The following is a 22033-nucleotide window of genomic DNA, read 5'->3' on the forward strand; positions in this document are numbered from 1 at the left end:
TCCTAAGTCAGAAATCCTCTCCCCTCAATTTCTTGGGTATTTAGTTTTCTGTATTATTTAATCTCTGTCTTCACCACTAGACTATGAGCTCCTTAAGAGAGGGACTACAACTATATTTCCACTCCTTGGCAGAATATGTGATAGATACTCAACCAATGTTTTTTGAATGAATGATCCCTGTAGCCTAAGCAATGTCTGCTTTTCATGAAGCCTCATCTAACTCCCTAGGGACTCTGTTTTGAACATAGTTTTGGGGAAAAAACTCTAAGTTTTCCTGTCTTGTGTTCTATGAAATCCTGTCTGTCAAAGAACTCACAGTGAGTGGGAAGGGTAGGATGTGTGTGTGTGTGTTTGTGTGTGTGTGTGTGTGGTAGTCATATTATGTGGCAATGAGTTCTGAGCCATATTTTTTTTCTCTTTCTGTTTTGATAAAAGGCTAATACACAATAGATATATATATTTAATTTATCTTTAGTGTTGAAAGTATTACAGCTATCCCCCTTTTTTTCCCATTGACTCCCCCATAGTCCCCTGCCCCCCACAGTTGACATATTTTTAGTGCTCAGCAAAAGTTAACAAATATTAGGCACATGCTTTTGTCAGGGATAACTCTAAAAATAAGGGTCTTGAACCTTCTCCTCTACAATGAGTAAAAGGAACGTCATAAAAATTATAAGGGAGTTGGAATCTAAGGAAATTCATACATCATGATCGATGCCATAATCTCTTGGTCTTAGAATAAATATAGAAGCATGTGTGTGTGTTTAGTTATATTTTTACCTTAGTATTCCATTTTTAAAAAACAGCTATTGTAAGTGGTATTGTTTTTTAACTTTTGGTTTCCAATAGTCCATTGCTTTTATATAAAAATACAGTTGAAAGTGGATTTTTGTGTATTGACCTTGAATCTTACAACCTTGTTAAACTCACGTATTTGTGCCAAGAGTTTTTGTTGTTGCTGTTTTTTGCTATTTTGTTGTAGATTCCCGGGGATTTTTCTGTGTGGATAATCAAAGTGTGTGAGAATAAAGGCAAGTTTATTTTATCCTTTCTGATCCTTCTTTCCTTTCCTTTCTCTCCCTCCCTCCCTCCTCCTCCCTCCCTCCCTCCTTCCCTCCCTGTTTCCTCTTTCTTCTTTCTTTCTTTCTTTCTTTCTTTCTTTCTTTCTTTCTTTCTTTCTTTCTTTCTTTCTTTTTCTTTCTCTCTTCCTTCCTTCCTTCCTTCCTTCCTTCCTTCCTTCCTTCCTTCCTTCCTTCTTTCTTTCTTCCTTTCTTCCTTTCTTTCTTTCTTTCCCATACTGTAGGAAGCCTTTCATTATACTGTTTAACAGGAGTGGAGAGACTGCACATCCTTGCTTTATTCCTGAGTTAAGGGCAAAGCATTCCGTTTATTATCATTAAGTATGTTAGGTGAAGGGTTTTTTTGTAGATTTCTTTTATCAGCTTAAAGAGGGTCACTTTTTCTCAAGTTGTGACACTTTTTCCAAATTCTAAAACTGCTTGAGTTATGCTTTGGGTAGAGTGACCAGGGAATCTCTTTCCCTTAGGTCTTTAGATTAAGATACATTTCTTTCTGCTTCTTGCCATGTTATTCTTAAGATTCTCTATTTCTCTCTGAAGTTGATTGCTCTCATCTTGGAATCCTTCCTTTAGTAACAAATCCTGTTCCTAAAAAGGGACAAATAAATAGTAAATAAAGTACAGCAGTAAGCAAATCTCAACTTATAGTTAGTTTCCACATTTATAGATTTTTTTTGAGTATTTAATTTCTTCTTGACATTTTCTGTACCATAAATATTCATTACTAGAGGCCTGGTGCATGAAATCCAAGCACAGGTGTGGTCTCTAGGCCTGGCTGGCGATTGAACCATGAGCATCTGGTGTGGAAGGGCAGGTCCCAGCTAACCTCTGGGACTTGGGCCCCCAGGCCCCCATATACCCCCCCTCCTCCTGAGTCATGGGGCCCTGCTGGGCTTCCTCAGTGCCTGGGAGCCTGGCGTCAGCCCCTCCACCCCGCCACAGCCACTGGTTGCCATCTGCAGGGTGATTGGCAGGGCAATCGAGCCCCCCTCGCACTCGCCTTGCCCTGGCACCACCCACTTACCTGGTCCACCATCCTGCTGCAGTCCTGCTCTCATCAGGGCCTATTGGGGCCAGCAGTGTCTCCACTGCTGCCCACTGCCAGCGCTGGGTCACTGACACTCGCCATGTTCCGCGCCGCCCGCTGGTGCTCAGCACACATCATAGCGAGCAGTCAAACTCCTAGTCGAACTCCCAGTCGAAGGGACAATTTGCATATTATGCTTTTGTTATATAGGATACTTTTACTTGGACATCCTAGCTCCATGATTGCTTAGCTTGAGCCTCCTTTAGCTAAGAGAGATTCTGGCTTATACCTTCTAATATATTGATAAACTTAAATTGTAAGTCTCATTAATTCTATACAACCTATGTGGGCAATCTTAATCTTGTTTCTTTTCAAATCTTATAGATTCTTATACACACACACACACACACAGACTTTTATATACATTCACATGTCAGAAATAAAAATTTCTCAAAATCAAAGGAAGTGCCTACATCTTAGATCAGGGAATTTGATTTAAGCCTGCACAGCTTGGTGGCAAGAGTAGCAGGATATAAGTAAGGACATCAAGAGTAGCAGGATATAAGTAAGGACAAATCCTAACTGTCCACACTGGATTTCTGCAGAAAACTCACTACACAAACTAGGAGTAGGGCATAGCAAACAGACAGGAGTGGCAGACACAGTGTGAGAGGCAAGGAGTCTTTCTGCTTATAAAGGTTCTCTTAGAACTGAAGTCATACCAGGTGTGACAGTAAAACAGTGATTATGGATTCCTCTCAGTTTAAAAGGTGGTTCAGATATCTTACCAATATGTGTGACCCTATAAAAGCTCATCTTTTCTGAACTTCTGTGTTTTCTCCTAAGGTATAGGTACACAGCAATTCTTGCTTCATATAATATTAAGCAAGAAATACAGATAAGACATAATATTTATAATGCCTAGAAGATAATAGATATTGATTGAAGAATCCTATATAATAAAAGGCTAATATGCAAATTGTCCCATTGGGAGTTCGACTGCTTGCTATGATGTGCGTTGACCCAGGCGGTGGTGCCGAACAAAGGAAGGGCCCAGCTGGCAGCTGGCAGCTGGGGAAAGGAAGGCCCGGGCTAGCAGCTGGCAACCAGGGGAAGTTCCCTACTATCAGCCTGAAGGAAGGCCATGATTGGCCCTGATCGCCAGCCAGGCCTAGGGACCCTACCCATGCACAAAATTTTGTGCCCGGGCCTCTAGTCTCTCTATATAAAAGCCTAAGTGACTGTTTGACTGTTCGACCGGTAGCTATGATGCACGCTGACCACCAGGGGGCAGACACTCGATGCACAGTCATGGAAACATGGAACAGACTGATGAATCTCTGAGGGAAGCGGGGAGGGCAGAGGGTGGGAAGAGATTAACCAAAGATCTTATATGCATACTAGAGGCCCAGTGCATGGATTCATGCACTGGTGGGGTCCCTCAGCCTGACCTGTGGGGATTGGGCCAAAACTGGTGGTCCAACATCCCCCGAGGGGTCCCGAATTGTGAGACGGGGCAGGTCAGGTTCTGGGACCCTACCAGTGCACAAATCCATGCACTGGGCCTCTAGTGTACTGATAAAGGACTGGATGTGAGTTAAGGAAAATAAAAATTTTTTTAATAACCAGACATAAGCAGGCTCCAAGTCAGGCAGATAGACAGGGATTGAAAGTGGGCAAGTAAGTGAGCAAGCAAGGTCCTTCCGGTTTTGTGTTCTAACAGCCACACAAACAGGTCAGGGAGAGTGGACAGAAAACAGAAAAACAGAAACCTCAAGGTGATGCCATTAAATACCTGAAGTTTAAGAGCCAGAGCCCTCTCTTGCTCTGCCATTAATTGGGCCCTCTCCTGCTCCATCTTCTCAGTCAATTGTTTCACATGTTCCTGATAACTCTTTTCTTTCTCCTCCATCATCTGCTGATACTTCTTTTGCATTTCCTCCAGCATTTTTGCTGCAGCCTCTGCAGATTCAGCTTTCACACGTTGCACTGCCAGGAGGAAAGGAAGAAGACAAATTCATGTGGGTGACCACCTTGCTTTTTCTTCTTTGTAAACTTTCCTATTATTGTTGCTACTGACTGCATATGCCCCACTGAGACTGACGTTGTTTTTTTTTTAAATTTAATAAATCTTTATTGTTCAGATTATTACAATTGTTTCCCCTTTTTCCCCCCATAGCTCCCCTTCACCCGGTTCCCACCCCACCCTTTGCCCTTACGTCCCCCCACACTGTCCTCATCCATAGGTGTACGATTTTTGTCCAGTCTCTTCCTGCACCCCCCATACCCCTTTCCCCCTGAGGATTGTCAGTCCACTCCCTCTCTATGCCCCTGATTCTATTATATTCACCAGTCTATTCTGTTCCTCAGATTTTTAATTCACTTGATTTTTAGGTTCACTTGTTGATAGATATGTATTTGTTGTTCATAATTTTTCTCTTTACTTTTTTCTTCTTCCTCTTCTTAAAGAATACCTTTCAGCATTTCATATAATTCTGGTTTGGTGGTGATGAACTCCTTTAGCTTTTTCTTATCTGTGAAGCTCTTTATCTGACCTTCCATTCTGAATAATAGCTTTGCTGGGTAGAGTAATCTTGGTTGTAGGTTCTTGCTATTCATCGCTTTGAATATTTCTTGCCACTCCCGTCTGGCCTGCATAGTTTCTGTTGAGAAATCAGCTGACAATTGTATGGGTGCTCCCTTGTAGGTAATTAACTGTTTTTCTCTTGCTGCTTTTAATATTCTCTCTTTGTCTTTTGCTCTTGGCATTTTAATTATGATGTGTCTTGGTGTGGTCCTCTTTAGATTCCTTTTGTTTGGGGTTCTCTGTGCTTCCTGGACTTGTAAGTCTATTTCTTTAACCAGGTTGGGGAAGTTTTCTGTCATTATTTCTTCCAATAGGTTTTCAACATCTTGCTCTCTCTCTTCTTCTGGCACCCCCATAATTCTGATGTTGGTACGCTTGAAGTTGTCCCAGAGGCTTCTTATACTATCTTCAACTTTTTGGATTCTTTTTTCTTTTTTTTGCTTTTCCGGTTGAGTGTTTTTTGCTTCTTTGTATTTCAAATCTTTGACTTGATTCTGGCGTTCCTCTAGTCTGCTGTTGTGTCTCTGTATAATATTTTTTATTTAAGTCAGTGTATGTTTAATTTCTAGTTGGTCCTTTTTTATATCTTCGAGGGTCTCGTTATATTTATCGGCCTTTTCTAGGATATTCTTGAAAAGCCTTATAACCGTGGTTTTGAATTCTATATCCAGTCGTTTGTTTTCCTCCATTTCTTTCGTTTGTGATCTGTTTCTTTGTCTCCCCATTTTTCACTGCTTCCCTGAGTTGGTAGGGTAGGTTTGTGTGCTAGGTTTCCTATATGGCCCAGTGAGTCGGCCTCCCCAGTTAACCTGAGGTGGACACTCTTGGTGCACCCCTTTGTGGACTGTGTGTACAGCATTGTTGTAGTTAAGTCTTGATTGTTGTTGGTATCACTGGGAGGAACTGACCTGTAGGCCAGTTGGCTGTGAGGATCAGGTGTGTCTACACTGGGAGAAGTTCATTTCTAGAGACAGCCTTATAGGATTAGCCTTGCCAGATTGCAAAGGCCTCTGTGTTCAGCTTGGAAGGGGTGGAGTCTCAGGGCGGAGCAGACAGTCTTAGCTTCCTGTCAGCCCTGCCCTTGCGTGCGAGTCTCCAGACCTCTGCCTTCCGTGGTTCCCGAGTTTCCGCCTTACAGTCCAGATTTCTCCCGTAAGAGTGTGGGTCCCAGGGGCTCGCCTGGAACAGCGGTTCAGTGCAGTCAGAAGCCTCCGACTCCCCTCCGCCAGGGACAGCCTGTGGTAACCTCCACAGTCAGTCCTTGTGCGCACTTGCGCCTCCAGACCCCTGCCTCCGCGGCTCCCCTGAGTCTCCGAGTTTCTGAGTCTCCATGTGCCTTTCTCTCCACCCGACAGTCCAAACTCCCCCTGTATGAGCCTGGGTCTACAGGGTTTCGCCCGGAACTGAGGTTCAGTGCAGTCGGAAATGGGGTTCAGTGCAGTCAGGGGCTTCCTTCCCCCTCTCGCCAGAGAAAGCCAGCCAGGCACTCCGCTGCCCTTCTCTGCACGCGTGTGTCTCCGTACCTCAGCTCTTTGCCGCTCCTTCTCTGTGAGCTTTCCTCTTTCCTTCTAGTTGTAGAATTTCCACTCAGCCAGCTTTCCTGTGGTTCTGGATGGTGTCCGTTCTGTCTTTTAGTTGTAGTTTTGAAATTGTTGTGCGGGGCAGCAGTTTAGGTGCTTACCTATGCCGCCATCTTGGTTTCTCTGACCGAGACTGACTTTGGCTCGTAGTAGGCATCTTTGCTCATCTGGCTCTTGTTTAAAAGCCCCAGGTTCTCCAAGCCAAATTATTTAAACTTTTAAAAGCTGTTGAGGCTATCTAGTCTCCTGACTTGCTCCTCACCTTCGATCTCCTTTTCCTTTACTGTGAGAGTCTGGTCTGTCTGTAGAATTGCATCAATCACAGACTCCTTGGACATCAGGTATGTCTGAAGAACTTCTTCACTCTAGGACCCAGAGAAAATGGCATTAGTGATAGGAAATCGTTGGAAGCGCTTATTCCTATTTGCCCACCATCTTTTCCTGTAGGAATCACTTCTCTTGGCCCTAGTCCTTGTGCTGGTCAAGGTGCCCCTGTCACAGGGTGGGCACATGCTCCAGGTTGGCCAGGCCTGGTACCCGATGAAGCAGAATCCTTTGTAAGAGATTGATATAAATATAAATTGAGATTCTCTGTTCTCTGAGTTAGGGCTCTACTTTTGGAGCTGTTGGTGCTGTGGTGCCATATGGGGTGAGGAATGAAGCCATCATGGAGAGAGCAGATCCCAGGAAAGGAGGTTGAGAAAGACCAGGAAGAAGGGAAGTGTGGGGTTGAGGGGAGCAACAGAAAGACAGATAAATGCTGGTTACCTGTATTCCCTTCCTGGGTTCCTGAAGATACTTTTTCTTCAGCTCGTGCATAGTCTGCATTAAGAGACGATATCCTCCTGGTTTCGAATAGACCCCCTGCTTTATATCTTCTAAGGAATGGAAGATATCCTTAAGTAAAGCTGAGCAGCGATCCGATGATGCTTTCATATTCTTTTTACAAAAGTCATCTCACCTTTTTTTCTAGCTGGGCCTTTAATGTGAAAATAGGAAGCAGAAAGAATTCTAAGAAAAGATTAGCTTGACCTCAAGATTTTTGTAAAGGCTTCTCAAAAACCAGTCTGTGACCCTGTACAACTTATAGGCACCTCAGCAGGACCACATCCTTCCTCCTGATCCTGTTTTTCTACTGAAGTCCCTTTCTTCTTGGAGGTGAAGTTCATGGCAGAGATTGCTAGCTTTATGTTAGCATTTATGCTACCCAGCTGCCGGTCATAGTGGGCCATGGCCTTTGGCACTGCAGCCGAGTTCTCTATCTGGGCCGAGGCCAGGACTGCGTTCTCCATGCAGGGCAGGTCCCCACTGCTGATGGCATTGACATAGGTCAGGACTAGGTTCTCTAGTCCTACAAGTACAACTTTAGAAAGAAAGTTCTGCTTTTCAAATTGGACCAGTGATTGCATATGGAAGAAATGTGACTCAATGTAAGCCTGCTCACGATAACTAATACTACATCTTTCTTTGCTTTTGGCTATAATATTAAATTGTCTGATAACAGCAAGCATGTAACTTGATGCAAAGCTCTGATGATTACCTGCATACATTTATCTAAATTATGAGAAAGAGTATTAGTTTATGCATGAAAGGAAAAATAATGTTCAAACTTTAAGTCAATCAAAATAAAATTGGTTCTTCTTACTATAATAATAACAAATAGTGGTTTTTGTCGTTTTGAAGTCTAGTAAGAATTCCTTCTCTTGTGATAAATACCCATTTTATTTTCTAGTAGTACTTTGCTTTCTGAGACCCTAATCTATATAAACATAAGAAAAAAAATTACCGCTAATTCCTTTTGAAATAAATGGTCTACATCCTTGAAGGAATTCTTGATGAAGACTTCAATGGCCTCTTTCTCACTGGCCATGTGCTGGTCCAGGAGCTCTTGCAGGGTTTCTGTGGGCAGTTCAACCTTCTCACCCATCTGCTGGTCATAGTGGGCAATGGCCTTTTGCACTGCAGCCGAGTTCTCTATCTGGGCCAAGGCCAGGACTGCGTTCTCCATGCAGGGCAAGTCCCCACTGCTGATGGCATCGATATAGGTCAGCACCAGACTCTGCAGCCCTACAATAGAGACCAAAAGATAACATTTGTTGTAGGTGGGGTGAGGAAACAGTCCATCCTCTACAAATCTGATGATATCTCTCAACACTCATTTGATGACAGTATCTATGTCCTAAGCATCACCTAGAAGTTTGCTAAAAATGCAGACTCTCAGCCTCTGCTCCAGATCAACTGAATTAAATCCTCCTCTGGGGAGATCTTGGGTGATATGGATACATATCAAAGGGTGAGAACCTCTGTTCTAGGCACCATAGACCTGTGTTTATTGAGTGCATGTGCTTTACCCCTAAGCACCATTAGAATAGGAAATGTACCTCTCATTTATGTCTCTATCATCAGTTCTGATCCGTGGTAAGCAGTTATAAAATCAATATTTGTGAAACAATTAAAAAGAAGTCCTCTGCCCTGGACAGGTGGCTCAGTTGGTTGGAGCATTGTCACAGGCACCAAAAAGTTGTGGGTTTGATTCCTGGTCAGGGCACACAACTAGGTTGTGGGTTTGATCCTCAGTGGGTTTGATTCCTGGTCAGGGCACACAACTAGGTTGTGGGTTTGATCCTCAGTTGGGGCGCATGCAGGAGGCAGCTGATTAATGTTTCTCTCTCACATCGACGTTTCTCTCTCTCTCTAAAATTAATGGAAAAATATGTTATTGGGTGAGGATTAAAAAACTCAAAGTAAATTTAAAAAGGAGTCTTAAATTTTATTTATTCCAGCAGAACACTGTCCAAGAGAACTTTCTGTGATGATGGTCATCTGCTATATGTGCTATTCAATATTCCAGCCACTATACATGTAATCAGAATTTTAAAATTTATTTAATTTTAATTAATCTACATTTAATTTTAGATAAATGTAGCTACTACACTTTTCTAGTAGCTATTATGTGGGATAGTATAGGTTCAGTTTATTAGGTCAATTTGAAACAACAGGGATTTTTTATTTGTCCTTTTCTATCTTTTCTCACCAATGAAATCTGACTAATAAAATCTATTAGAAATGATGTGTCATCTAGAATGTACCACAGTAATCCTATATAATAAAAGTGTAATATGTATATTGAACCAACAGGAGAACCACCTGTTGCTATGACACACACTGACCACCAGGGAGCAGACACTCAACGTAGGAGCTGTCCTCTGGTGGTCAGTGCACTACCACAGGGTCAGTGCTGCTCAGTCAGAAGGCAGGCTCACCGCTGGCAAGCACAGCGGCAGTGGTGCAGTGGTGGGAGCCTCTCCATCCTCCATGGCAGTGCTAAGGATGTCCGGACATCCTCTGAGGGCTCCTGGACTGCGAGAGGGCACAGGCCAACCTGGGGGAACTCCCCGAGTGCACAAATTTCATGCACCAGGCTTCTAGTAGTAGTAGATTTGCATTTTTCAAAGCTGAAACTAGGTGGATGCTATTCCCCCTTTCTTTCTTCCTTCCTTCCTTCCTTCCTTCCTTCCTTCCTTCCTTCCTTCCTTCCTTCCTTCCTTCCTTCCTTCCTTCCTTCCTTCCTTTCTTTCTTTCTTTCTTTCTTTCTTTCTTTCTTTCTCTCTCTCTCTCTCTCCCTTCCTTCCTTCCTTCCTTCCTTCCTTCCTTCCTTCCTTCCTTCCTTCCTTCCTTCCTTCCTTCCTTCCTTCCTTCCTTCCTTCCTTTCTTTCTTTCTTTCTTTCTTTCTTTCTTTCTTTCTTTCTTTCTTTCTTTATTGATTTCAGAGGGTAAGGGAGAGAGAGAGAGAGAGAGAGAGAGAGAGAGAGAGAGAAACATCAATGATGAGATTCATTGATCGGCTGCCTCCAGCACGTCCCCTACTGGGGATCGAGCCTGCAACCCAGGCATGCGCCCTTGGCCGGAATCGAACCCTGGACCCTTCAGTCCGCAGGCCAATGCTCTATCCATTGAGCCAAACCAGCTAGGGCTATTCCACCTTTCTTTAGTCCTAACAGTGAGAGTAATGACCAGGAAATGGACTCACGGGGTCCATTGACTTGGATGCCTCCTGAAAGAGATTTGACTTTGGACTTGCGAAAGATGTAGGAACAGAAGTCAGCAGCTTGTTGCACAAATTCGGGGTCCAGCTCATCATCATGCATTGTCTCAAGTTGGCCTAGTTTCTTCCAATGAGTGGGCCGATCAAAGATAAAGCATTTCTTCTTTGGGAAGAACTTTCGGATACAAAGCCGGGGCAGGTTAAATTTTTCATTTTTAAGACTGGTACCTGGAGAAAGATGAAAAAGGGCTTTATTTAATATAGGGGCTTGGAAACTTTTTCTGTAAATGTCCAAATAGTAAATATATTAGGCTTTGCAGGTCAGGTGGTTTCTTTTCCAAGTATTCAATTCTGCTATATAGCATGAAAGCAGCCATGGACCATCTACATAGTATTCACACAGTAAAACCTATTTGTACAATAGCTGGCAGGCTGCATTGGCCATCATTTGCCTGTAGGCTATAGTTTGCCAACCCCTGGCCTAGTGCATTGTTATGCTTTAATCTATTTTCTTTAAATAAATGCCCATTCTACTCCATATTCTTTGGCTAATTACAGCATCACAAGCCCTAAGCAGGGAGATAAGAATCAATCTGATCACAGGACAGGGAAAGATGAAAGATAAAGAAATTTGTTCTTAGAACAGGAGAGAAGATACTTCAAAATCAAATCTATGAACTTAGATATTAAACAAGCATTAATTCTTAGAACTAGGCAGCTGAGAAGAAGTAGAACAATATACATGTAATAACACTAAGTAGAAACATAAAAGATGACGGTTTCTAATGGCTGTGGTTCCCAATAATCAGTTCTCAGTCCCCGTTACCTTGCTTGAGTTTGAGTGAATTCTGCAGGTACTGGTCTGCTGAGATGGGTTGCCCATCTACTTCCAATTCTAGGGAAAAATCCCTCAGCGTCCACACAAAATCTGGAAAGAAGCTCACAAAGTCAGCTGAGTCCTCAACCTCATTTGCATCAGGTGAAGATTTTGCCCTTATTTTATCTGTCAGCTCTGTCACATAGCTGAGTAGCAAACTAAGGAAAAATGGTCTAAAGGAACAGCGCCCCTCATTCCACATTAGTCCCACATATTCCAAACCTTTGTTTTGGCTTTGTTTCTAACACAAGTGTTAATTCTTCCTGCCCTTGAATTCTTTTTTATACTTTCCCTTTTTGTGCTTGATTCACCAGGATTCACATTCAGGGAGCTGGTTTTTAAGTAGAGGCCTCCCCTCTGATTTTGATGTTGTTCTGGACCACAAAAAGGATACTGCAGTTGGTCCATGGCCTGCTGGTTTATGGTCCCCATGCTATTGTACACCAAGGTGCTGCTCAGCAGTATTGCCAGGGCAAAGATCCAGGAGTCATTTTGGTTATCACCCTGGATATCAGAACACATTTGGGCCAGGATTATGCTTTATTCTCATGGCACTTTCCAGATCAGCAGTAGTAAACGGATGCTCATTTAGTCAAGTGGCTTTTTTTTAGATTAATGAATTATAAGAGGAAAACAAATCCAAATGAAAATGGTTGTTAGTAGGACTTGGACTTTGAAAAGTCTTCTGATTAGTATTTTTGGTGACACGTATTCTCACTAAGTCCTCTTATGACCATTGGCAGGTAATTGCAAAACAAATAGTCCAGATTGGTGGGCACTCTAAAGCCTTAAATGTAATTTAATTTTCTCTATTTTTTTTTTTACAGCAAAATTGACTTATGTAAGAGTAATGATACTTATAGCTATTTAATCTAGTCATTATTATTCACCTAATACTTTCCATTCTTATTCAATAGTCAAAACAATGCTATGAGGCAAATATACACCGTTTGCATGGGTTTTACAGATCAGAAAGCTGAGGTTAAAAGAAGTGAAATAATTTGTAAGGCCACTGTGTTAATGACAGAGTTTAAATTTAAACAACAGTTTAGGACTTCTGAACATTAATCCTTAACTAAAGTTCTCTGCAGGATAGGACTCATGGCTGATTTTGTTTGTAGTACCTTTATGCATCTATTTTAACTGGCTTAGCTTATAGCCTTTTTTAATAATTAAAATACTATGTAATGACCTCTATGCTCTTCTAGGATTCTGCCTTATATTTTCTTGATCCCTGATTGCAAAACTTGGTCCCTTAGCATGTAAACAAAAATGAAAAATAAATAAAAACCACACATGTGGTTAATGCCAGCTCCTATTTGAATAAAAATTAAAATAATAATAAAATTTAAGAAAAGAAAAGAAAAATATTAAATAGTGTAGACAATACCCAGAAATTAGGGGATTGTCTCCAAATTGAATCTTCAATGCTTACCTTCTCTACATTTCCCAGCCGCTCAGTGTCAAGCAGAACTAGGGTGCAGTTTGGTTCCTTAGGGTGAGGCACACACCACATCCAGATGCCTCTGGTGTGAGACTGAACTGTGGAGCCCAGAGAGAAGCCTTCAGGAGGAGAGGAGAGAGAGGGAGTGGAGTTTTCATAGCAGATGTTTCTTAAATGGAGATAAACGTGAACATAATCAAGGTAAGGAGAGACTACAGCCAGTAGCCTGGCTGCTGTGGCTCAGAGGTTGAGCATCGACCTAAGAACCAGGAGGTCATGGTTCGATTATGGGGCAGGGCACATGCCCTGGTTATGGGCTCCATCCCCAGTGTGGGGTGTGCAGGAGGCAGCCAGTCGATGATTCTCTCTCATCACTGATGTTTCTGACTCTCCCTCGCCCTTCTTCTGTGAAATCAATAAAAATACATTAAAAAAACAAACACTACACTCAGTGTTGATTTTACAGAGAAACAGGGAAATTAAAATATTCAATACATAAAAACATTCAACCCCTTTTTATTTATTTTATTTTTTATTTTTTATTTTTTTTAAATATATTTTATTGATATTTTACAGAGAGGAAGGGAGAGGGATAGAGAGCTAGAAACATCGATGAGAGAGAAACATCGATCAGCTGCCTCCTGCACACTCCCCACTGGGGATGTGCCCGCAACCACAGTACATGCCCTTGACCGGAATCGAACCTGGGACCCTTGAGTCCGCAGGCCGACGCTCTATCCACTGAGCCAAACCGGTTTCGGCCAACCCCTTTTTATTATAAAAACATTAACAAATTAGGACTAGAAGAAAACTAACTCAACATAATAAAATACTTATATGAAAATCCTTCAGCCAGCATCACACTCAATGGTGCAAGATAGAAAGCTTTCCTTCTGCAATATTAACCAAAATCTTTCAAAGACCTACATGTAAGAGCTAAAACTATAAACTTAATAGAAGAAAACATAGGGGGAAAGCTTCATGATATTGAATTTGGGATGATTTCTTGGATATGACACCAAAAGCATAAACAATGAAAGAAAAATAGATAAGTTGGATTCAAAATTAAAACTTTTGTGGGTCAAAGGATACTATCAACAGAGTTTCATAGGTATCCTATGGAATGGGAGAAATATTTATTTTTTAAAATTTTTTTATTTAAGGTATTATATGTGTACATATCTTACCATTGCCCCCCCACCCCACTCCCATACATGCCCTCACCCCCCAATGTTTTGCATCCGTTGGTTATTCTTATATGCATGCATATAAGGGGAGAAATGTTTCTTAGTTAAGGGATTGATATCCAGAATATATAAAGAAGTCCTGCAATGCAACCCCAGAAAACAAACAACCCAATTAAAAAGTGAGCCAAGGATTTGAATAGACATTTCCTTAAAGAAAATATACAGGGGAAGTAAGATGGCTGCCAACAGGTCTGCAGGCTGTTAGTGTGAGAGTGAGAGAACGAAAGGAGAGTGCATGGACGTGAAGGGAGTGTCAATATTTGTGAGTGAGGGACAGCTATACTCCAAGGGACTGCTGGGGACTGGCGGACCGCCGTCCCCCCCCCCCCCCCCCCCCCCCATGACCAAGCAGCCTCTACTGCAGCTTAAATCTCTCCTGGAGTGGCAGGCTCCACCACAGAGGCCTCACTATCTTGAAGGAGAGAAGGCTGTGATCTGAGACTGACTGTGATGGGAACCCCAGCCTTATCTTCAACTGGGGAGATCTCGGATGCCTCCCAGGACCTTATAACCACAATGCCCTGGGACCAGTTATCTCAGCTGCGAATCCAAGAAGGCTGGAACTCCAACCTCCCCAACCACGGGCACCTGGGAGGTCTGCACAAGAGGAGAGAAACACGCGGACTGGCCCTTCGCCTTCTCACAGAGCATAAGGAACAGCTGAATCAAAGAGCACCCACCAGAACTGGCGAATTAAACACAGCTGTTGAAATTTGGGATCCAGGCTAGAGGGAGAAATGCACACAGTGGGAACTAGAGCCTCAGAGAAAGACTGCTCCCCCACAAAATTCTCTGCTGGTGGGGTCAGTGTAGCCCTTGAATGTGGAAGGGGGTCCACAGGGCTGCTGGCAGAAGGGGATTCTAGATATTAACCCACAGAGGCCTGCACAGAATTGCTTGCAGAACCAGAGTAGAGAGGCCTTGTAGCCCAAGATATTAAGACAGAAACACTGCCACCCAGGGGCTGTAGCAGAAATTGACTCTTGTGTGTAAATACAACTAAAAACAGATGGAGAACCAAAGAGAGCCCAAAGATCCCACCTGCTTGAAAATAGGATTGTGGCTTAGGACACAAAGGAGCCGGGAATCGCAGGGAACTTCAATACTGTGCTGACTACCTGCAAGGAAAAAGACATGCCAAGCAGAACAGTGGAGGAAGTGAATGACCTTCACTACTTCACATTTTTATTTTTTATCTTTTACTTAAGAAACTAATTTTTTTCTCTCACTCGATTTTACCTTGTTTTCTTAATTATATTTTTAACTATTAGTATTAATACTATTATTTTTCCTTTTTAAAAAGTTTTATTTTATGTTATTGTTTCTTTATTTTATTTTGGGATTGTTTTATACATTGTACTTTGATTTTTCCTTTAGCAATATTTTACTCTATCTCAATTTTTCCTTTATGCCAACACTCTCTTCACTTTTCCCTTTTTAGTCCTGTTTCTCTTACCCTGTTCCTGCTTTAGTTTTTCTCTACCCTTTCTTTTAACTCCCTGTTAAAAATTGATCTTTTTAAAATATATCTTTATTGTTCAGATTATTACAATTGTTCCTCTTATTTCCCCCAAAGCTCCCCTGCACCCGGTTCCCATCCCACCCTCTGCCCTTACCCCCCCTCCCCACTGTCCTCATCCATAGGTGTACGATTTTTGTCTAGTCTCTTCCTGCACCCCCCACACCCCTTTCCCCCCGAGAATTGTCAGTCCACTCCCTTTCTATGCCCCTGATTCTATTATATTCACCAGTTTATTCTGTTCAGATTTTTTATTCACTTGATTTTTAGATTCACTTGTTGATAGATATGTATTTGTTCATAATTTTTATCTTTACCTTTTTCTTCTTCTTCCTCTTCTTAAAGAATACCTTTCAGCATTTCATATAATACTGGTTTGGAGGTGATGAACTCCTTTAGCTTGTTCTTATCTGTGAAGCTCTTTATCTGACCTTCAATTCTGAATGATAGTTTTGCTGGGTAGAGTAATCTTGGTTGCAGGTTCTTGATGTTCATCACTTTGAATATTTCTTGCCACTGCCGTCTGGCTTGCATAGTTTCTGTTGAGAAATCAGCGGACAGTCATATGGGTACTCCCTTGTAGGTAACTAACTGTTTTTCTCTTGCTGCTTTTAATATTCTCTCTTTGTCTTTTGCTCTTGGCATTTTAATTATGATGTATCTTGGTGTGGTCCTCTTTGGATTCCTTTTGTTTGGAGTTCTCTGCATTCCTGGACTTGTAAGTCTATTTCTTTCACCAGGTGGGGGAAGTTTTTTGTCATTATTTCTTCAGATAGGCTTTCAACATCTTGCTCTCTCTCATCTTCTGGCACCCCCATAATTCAGATGTTGGTACGCTTGAAGTTGTCCCAGAGGCTCCTTACACTATCTTCATATTTTTGGATTCTTTTTTCTTTTTGCTTTTCTGGTTGGGTGTTTTTTGCTTCTTCGTATTTCAAATCTTTGACTTGATTCTTGGGATTTTCTAGTCTGCTGTTGGATCTCTGTATATTATTCTTTATTTTAGTCAGTGTATGCTTAATTTCTAGTTAGTCCTTTTTCATATCCTCGAGGGTCTCACTAAATTTATCAGCAGTTTCTAGAAGATTCTTGAGTAACGTTATAACCGTGGTTTTAAACTCTATATCCAGTAGTTTGCTTTCCTCCACTTCTGTCATTTGTGACTGGTTTCTTTGTCTCTGCATTTTGGCTGATTCCCTGAGTTGATAGAGTGGCTTTGTGTGCTAGGTGTCCTATAGGGCCCAGTGGCTCAGCCTCCCCAGTTACCTGAGGTGGACACTCTTGGTGCACCCTTTGTGGGCTGTGTGCACAGTCTTGTTGTAGTTAAGCCTTGATTGTTGTTGGTATCACTGGGAGGAATTGACCTCCAGGCAAGTTGGCTGTGAGGATCAGCTGTGTCTACAATGGGAGAACTTCTGTGCTGGAGACACCCTTATGGGGCAAGACTTGATTCAGTGGGGCTTTGGTGCTCACTGAGTCTGCCCCTTGAGTGTGTCCCTTATGGATCTGAGGAGTTGTAATCTGGATGGTCCCACTCTGACCACTGGAAGATCCAAGGAGGTGCAAATTTAGCCTCTGCCTGAGGCCACCCAGCAGGAGCTACAGAGAGATCTGCAGATTCCTCTTCTTTGTTTGGGGTTTGGAGGTGCCCAGATGAGGCCCAGCTGTGAAGTAATGCAAGCTGCTATGGGGCCTTGGGCCTTCTTTTGGTGGCTCTGGGGCTCTCTGACCCAGCTGCAGTTTGTTAGGTAATTTTAGGTTGCAAAGGGCCAGGCCATTCATATGCAAAAGCCTCTTCACACAGCTTAGGTGGGGTGGGGTCTTGGGGCAGAGCAAAAAGCTATGGCTGATCCTCAGCCCTGCCCTAAGAGGCCCCCGGTTCTCAGTGTCCCTTGGTAATCACTGCAAGCACCTCTGAGAGAAAGCCGCCCTCGAGTTCTGCCTGAAGCCAGACAGTCCAGTTTCTCCTCATATTAGTCTGGGTCCCCAGAGTCTTGCCTGGAACCAGAGTTCAGAGCAGTTGGGAGCTTGTGTCTCCCTCCCAATTGAAAAAGGCAACCGCGTACTCAGCTGCCAGTCTTTTCTCGCGTGCCTTCGTACCTCTGCACTTTACTTCCACAGCTCCTCTGAGTTTTAGTGTGCTTTTCTCTTTCCTTCTAGTTGTAGAATTTCCACTCAGCCAGCCTTCCTGTGGTTCTGGATGATGTCCGTTTTGTCTTTTAGTTGTAGTTTTGAAGTGGTTGTGCGAGGCAGCAATTTCAGGTGTTTACCTATGCCACCATCTTGGTTTCTCAAAAATTGATCTTACTCACACATCTAATATCCTCTCCCCTGCTCCAAACCCATATACAGTTCTCTCTTTGCTTTTTTCACTATCCAAATTCTTTTTCTTTTTTGCCCTTTTCTTTCTTTCTGTCTTGTTGTTGTTTGTTTGATTATTGGTTAGTTTTTTTGTTGGGTTTTTTTTTTTTTTTGCTTCTCTTTTTTCTCCTCACTTGTTCTCTTCTTCTACTAATAGCTTAACTAATTCCAATCACCAACTCAGGCCTATTTACTCTCTATCCTCCTATTCCAATAGTTAATAAATACATAGATAGATAGAGTAAAGAAGGAGGAAAATTTTACATATATATATTTATAAATTTTCTTTTATACATATTTCAATATACATATATATTTTCTTTTTTATATTTAGTTTTCTACTTTTCTTCTTATACATCCATTTTCTTTCTACCTCCTCTATACTGAATTGTGGCTTTTCCCCCATTCATTCAATTCCTTGACCTTACCTCCTGGAAAGAAGCTCTGCCTCCTCAGATACATCTGGGTGTTTGTTGTTTGGAAGTGTGTTGTTTGCATTTTTTGGATTAGTTGTTCTTTGTAGTTTGCATTCATCTCTAGGTGTTTGTTGTTTGCATTTTTTTGGTTTAGTTGTTGTTTTATTGGAGTTTTCTTCCCATATATGTATTTTCCCCCTTCTTTTTTTCTATTCTCTCTTTTCTCTCTTACATTTTTTCCTTTTCTCAATATAATTTTTGCACTCTTCTATATTCCCCAAATTCTCTTTCCTCTGGTGGTCACCTTTATTTGGGACTATTAGTATCATGAATACATTTGTGTTTGGTGCTTTGTGCATTGTGTCTTGGTGTGTTGTATTTTGTGCCTTTAAGTCAACGCAGTAGAGAGAGAGAGCTACATATACAGAAACCCTTTGAGAAGCAATCATGGGGAGACAAAAAAACAGCCCACATATGAAAGAAAAGGAGGAATCACCAGAAAAGGAAGTAAAAGAATTGGAGGCAAGCAATATGAAAGAGAAAGAATTCAGAGCAATGGTCATAAGGTTGCTGAAAAGGATGGAAGCCAAATTCAACAATATGTGTAAGAACCAAGAGGAAATGAAGAAGAACCAAGAAGAAATGAAAAATGATATCACTGCAATAAAGAACTCAATAGAAAGCATCAACAGTAGACTAGAAAAAGTGGAGGACTTCATCAGTGAGTGAGAAGACAGGGTAGGAGGAAATACCCAAGCAGAGCAGCATCTAGGAAAAAAACTTAAAAAACAGGAGGAGAGCCTAAGGGAACTTTGGGACAACACGAAATGAAACAACGTCTGCATAATAGGGGTGCCAGAAGGAGAAAAAAACTGAGCAAGGAATAGAAAACCTGTTTGAAGAAATAATGACAGAAAACTTCCCTGATATTGGGAAGAAAATACTCACAAAGTACAAGAAGCGCACAGAGTCCCAAAGAAGATGAACCCCAAAGGACCGACACCAATACACATTATAATTAAATTGGCAAATCCAACGACAAAGTAATAATCGTAAAGGCTGCCAGAGAGAGACAGAAAGTTACCTACAAAGGACCTCCCATCAGACTATCGACTGATTTCTCAACAGAAACACATCAGGCCAGAAGGGAATGGAATGAAATATACAAAGTGATGCAAGCAAAATAGGTACAATAATAGTAGTAAAAATAATAATTAAAAATAAAAATATAATAAAAAAGGTAAAATCAAGTGAGAAAAAAATTTAGTTTCTTAAGTAAAAGATAAAAAATAAAAATGTGAAGTAGTGAAGGTCATTCACTTTCTCTACTGTTCTGCTTGGCAGTTCTGTTTCCTGTCACAGGTAGTCAGCACAATATTGAATTTTCCTGCAATCCACCGCTCCTCTGTGTCATAAGCCACAACCCTGTGTTCATGTAGGTGGGATCTCTTTGTTTCTCAGCCTGCCTTTGGTTGTATTTACGCAAGAGTCAATTTCTGATACAACCCCTGGGTGGCAGTGTTTCTGTATTAATATCTGGGGCTAAAAGGCCGCTCTACCCAGAGTTTTATTGTTTTCCCTGCAGCACTTAATACTGGGTTGGAGGGACAGACTGCCCCAGAGCTAGTTTTCTGTTCATCTCTCCCCACTCTGATCCCCAGGTTCCACAAAAACAACTTTCCCCTGCAGTCTTGGAGAGCATTTTTTAAAAAAATATATTTTATTGATATTTTACAGAGAGGAAGGGAGAGGGATAGAGAGCTAGAAACATCAATGAGAGAGAAACAATGATCAGCTGCCTCCTGCACACCTCCCACTGGGGATGTGCCCGCAACCAAGGTACATGCCCTTGACCGGAATCGAACCTGGGACTCTTCAGTCCGCAGGCCGATGCTCTATCCACTGAGCCAAACCGGTTTTTGGCTCGGTGACCATTTTTAATTGGAAGATCCTATGTACTTGACTTAGCAATCAAAGCAAGGATTTAAAAAGAAAAAAAAAAAAAAAGCCAGAGGATGCAAACAGACTCGAATCTTTTTCCCCTGGTACTGCACAGCCGGTATACTGGTAGAACTTCAGGCTGCCTTTCTGGCTGTGGGTTAACTTCTAGAGTCCCTTTCTGCCATCATACCCCCTTCCACATTTGTGGGCTACACTGACCCCAACAGCTGCGGATTTGTGGGGCGCAGCCTTCCTCTGAGACTCAAGTTCCCGCTGCATGCATTTCACGTGAGTTTCTCCCTCCAGCCTGAATTCCAGATCTCACCTTTCTCTAGGCCATATCTGACCTTTCCAGCCATGGATTTCCTCACCAGCTGTGTTTAATTTGCCAATTCTGTGTGGATGTTATTTGATCCAGCTGTTCCTTCTATCGGCTCTGTGAGAAGGCACAGGGTTCGTCTACATATCCGCACCACTTTGTCTCCCCCTGGGCAGACATTTTAGGCACCCGTGGTTGCTGAGGCTGTAGTCCTGGTGTTCGTGGGTTCTCAGCTAGGCAGCTGGTCACTGGGCATTGTGGATGTAGGGTCCTGGGAGGTATCCGAGTTCTCCCTGGTTGAAGGTAAGGCTGGGCTTTTGATCACAGCCACTCTCCCCGTTTAGATGGCGTGGTCTCTGCGGTAGAGCCGGCCACTCTGGGAGAGATTTCAGTAGCAATAGAGGCTTCCCGTCCAGAAGATCCTGGCCCGCCAGTCCCCAACAGTCCCTTGGAATATAGCTGTCCCTCACTCACAAATACAGACACTCCCCCAATGTCCACGCACTCTCCTTTCATTCTCTCACTCACACACTATCTTGCAGCCTGCCGTCCCATTGGCAGCCATCTTCTAGACTTTGAATAGTGTCTTTCAAAATAAAAAAGAAAATGTCCACCTAAGTAAAATTAAAAATCTCTCTAAAATTTGATCCACACTTCATACAAATGCCTTCCTGCCTTTCCTACTCTTTCATACAGTCAAGGCCAGACTTAACTTACAGGAAAACACTAAGGAAGAGGCATGTGTTCCCACGCCACCTCCCACACATAGTAGCTCATATTTATGATACTTAGGAGAGCACCCTCTCGCAGTCGAGGACCCCTCTCTCCTTACCACCTGCCTCCTTACTGCTCCTTACTGCTTGACTTGCTACTCTTTAGCGCTGCTGCGCTCACCAGCTGTGAGCCTGGCTTCTGGCTGAGCGCACTGACCACCAGGGGCAGCTTCTGTGTTGAGTGTCTGCCCCCTGGTGGTCTGTGCATGTCATAGAGACCACTCGTTTTGCCATTTGGTTGATTTGCATAGTAGGCTTTTATTATATAGAATTGAATGTCCATAATGTGCAGGAAACCAGGGGATAGGAAACCCTCTTACATGATACATTAATAATATGCATTGATGCCCTCTGCTGGTGACTTAAGTAATTTTTTTTAAGTGGAATGATGAATGAATTCTTTGCAGATCCCCCTATGGGGGTTTCCCACCAGAAATTTCCTATGTGGCTCGCTTTGACTCCTTTCCTCTATCTTGATTTCTAGAAATCAATTCATCCCATGCCTCTTTGTGTTGAGGTCAGTGTGTAACCGGACAACCAAGGGGTGCAGGCTGCCTGTCACTACTTCAGCCAATTAAGCAGAGATAGGGTTGAATCATATATGAGCATTTATGTAAATAATACTGGCATTATGGGAGAGCAGCAGGTCATCCACAGAAATCTGCTCTCTGCAGCTCACTATAAACCAATTGCTTACGTAGAAGGACAAGATTACATGGGGAAATAGGAATTACATGTATGGGAAAGTGGGCCTGGAATAATCATTACAAGTCATATGGGCTGGGGTGTGAAGTTACAGAGAGTGGGCGCCTCCAGGT

The 22033-nt window shown here is 42.4% G+C and overlaps 1 protein-coding gene and 1 pseudogene across 2 annotated transcripts in view; one reads left to right on the plus strand and one right to left on the minus strand.

Annotated features, from left to right (window-relative positions):
• The window catches only part of LOC308242857 (guanylate-binding protein 6-like), a 187536-nt gene that overhangs the window by 9981 nt on the left and 155522 nt on the right, over window positions 1-22033 (plus strand). The gene's annotated exons all lie outside the window — the stretch shown is intronic.
• LOC308241086 (guanylate-binding protein 1-like) lies at window positions 1551-20482 on the minus strand (annotated as a pseudogene). The gene is made up of 10 exons: window positions 20449-20482; window positions 12631-12758; window positions 11590-11699; window positions 11145-11341; window positions 10304-10546; window positions 8060-8340; window positions 7042-7252; window positions 6536-6638; window positions 3902-4095; window positions 1551-1667 (listed from the first exon to the last, which is right to left on the minus strand). The product of its transcript is annotated as a guanylate-binding protein 1-like (transcript).

Source organism: Plecotus auritus (assembly GCF_963455305.1).
Source record: "Plecotus auritus genome assembly, chromosome: 2".
NCBI classification, from domain to species: Eukaryota; Metazoa; Chordata; class Mammalia; order Chiroptera; family Vespertilionidae; genus Plecotus; species Plecotus auritus.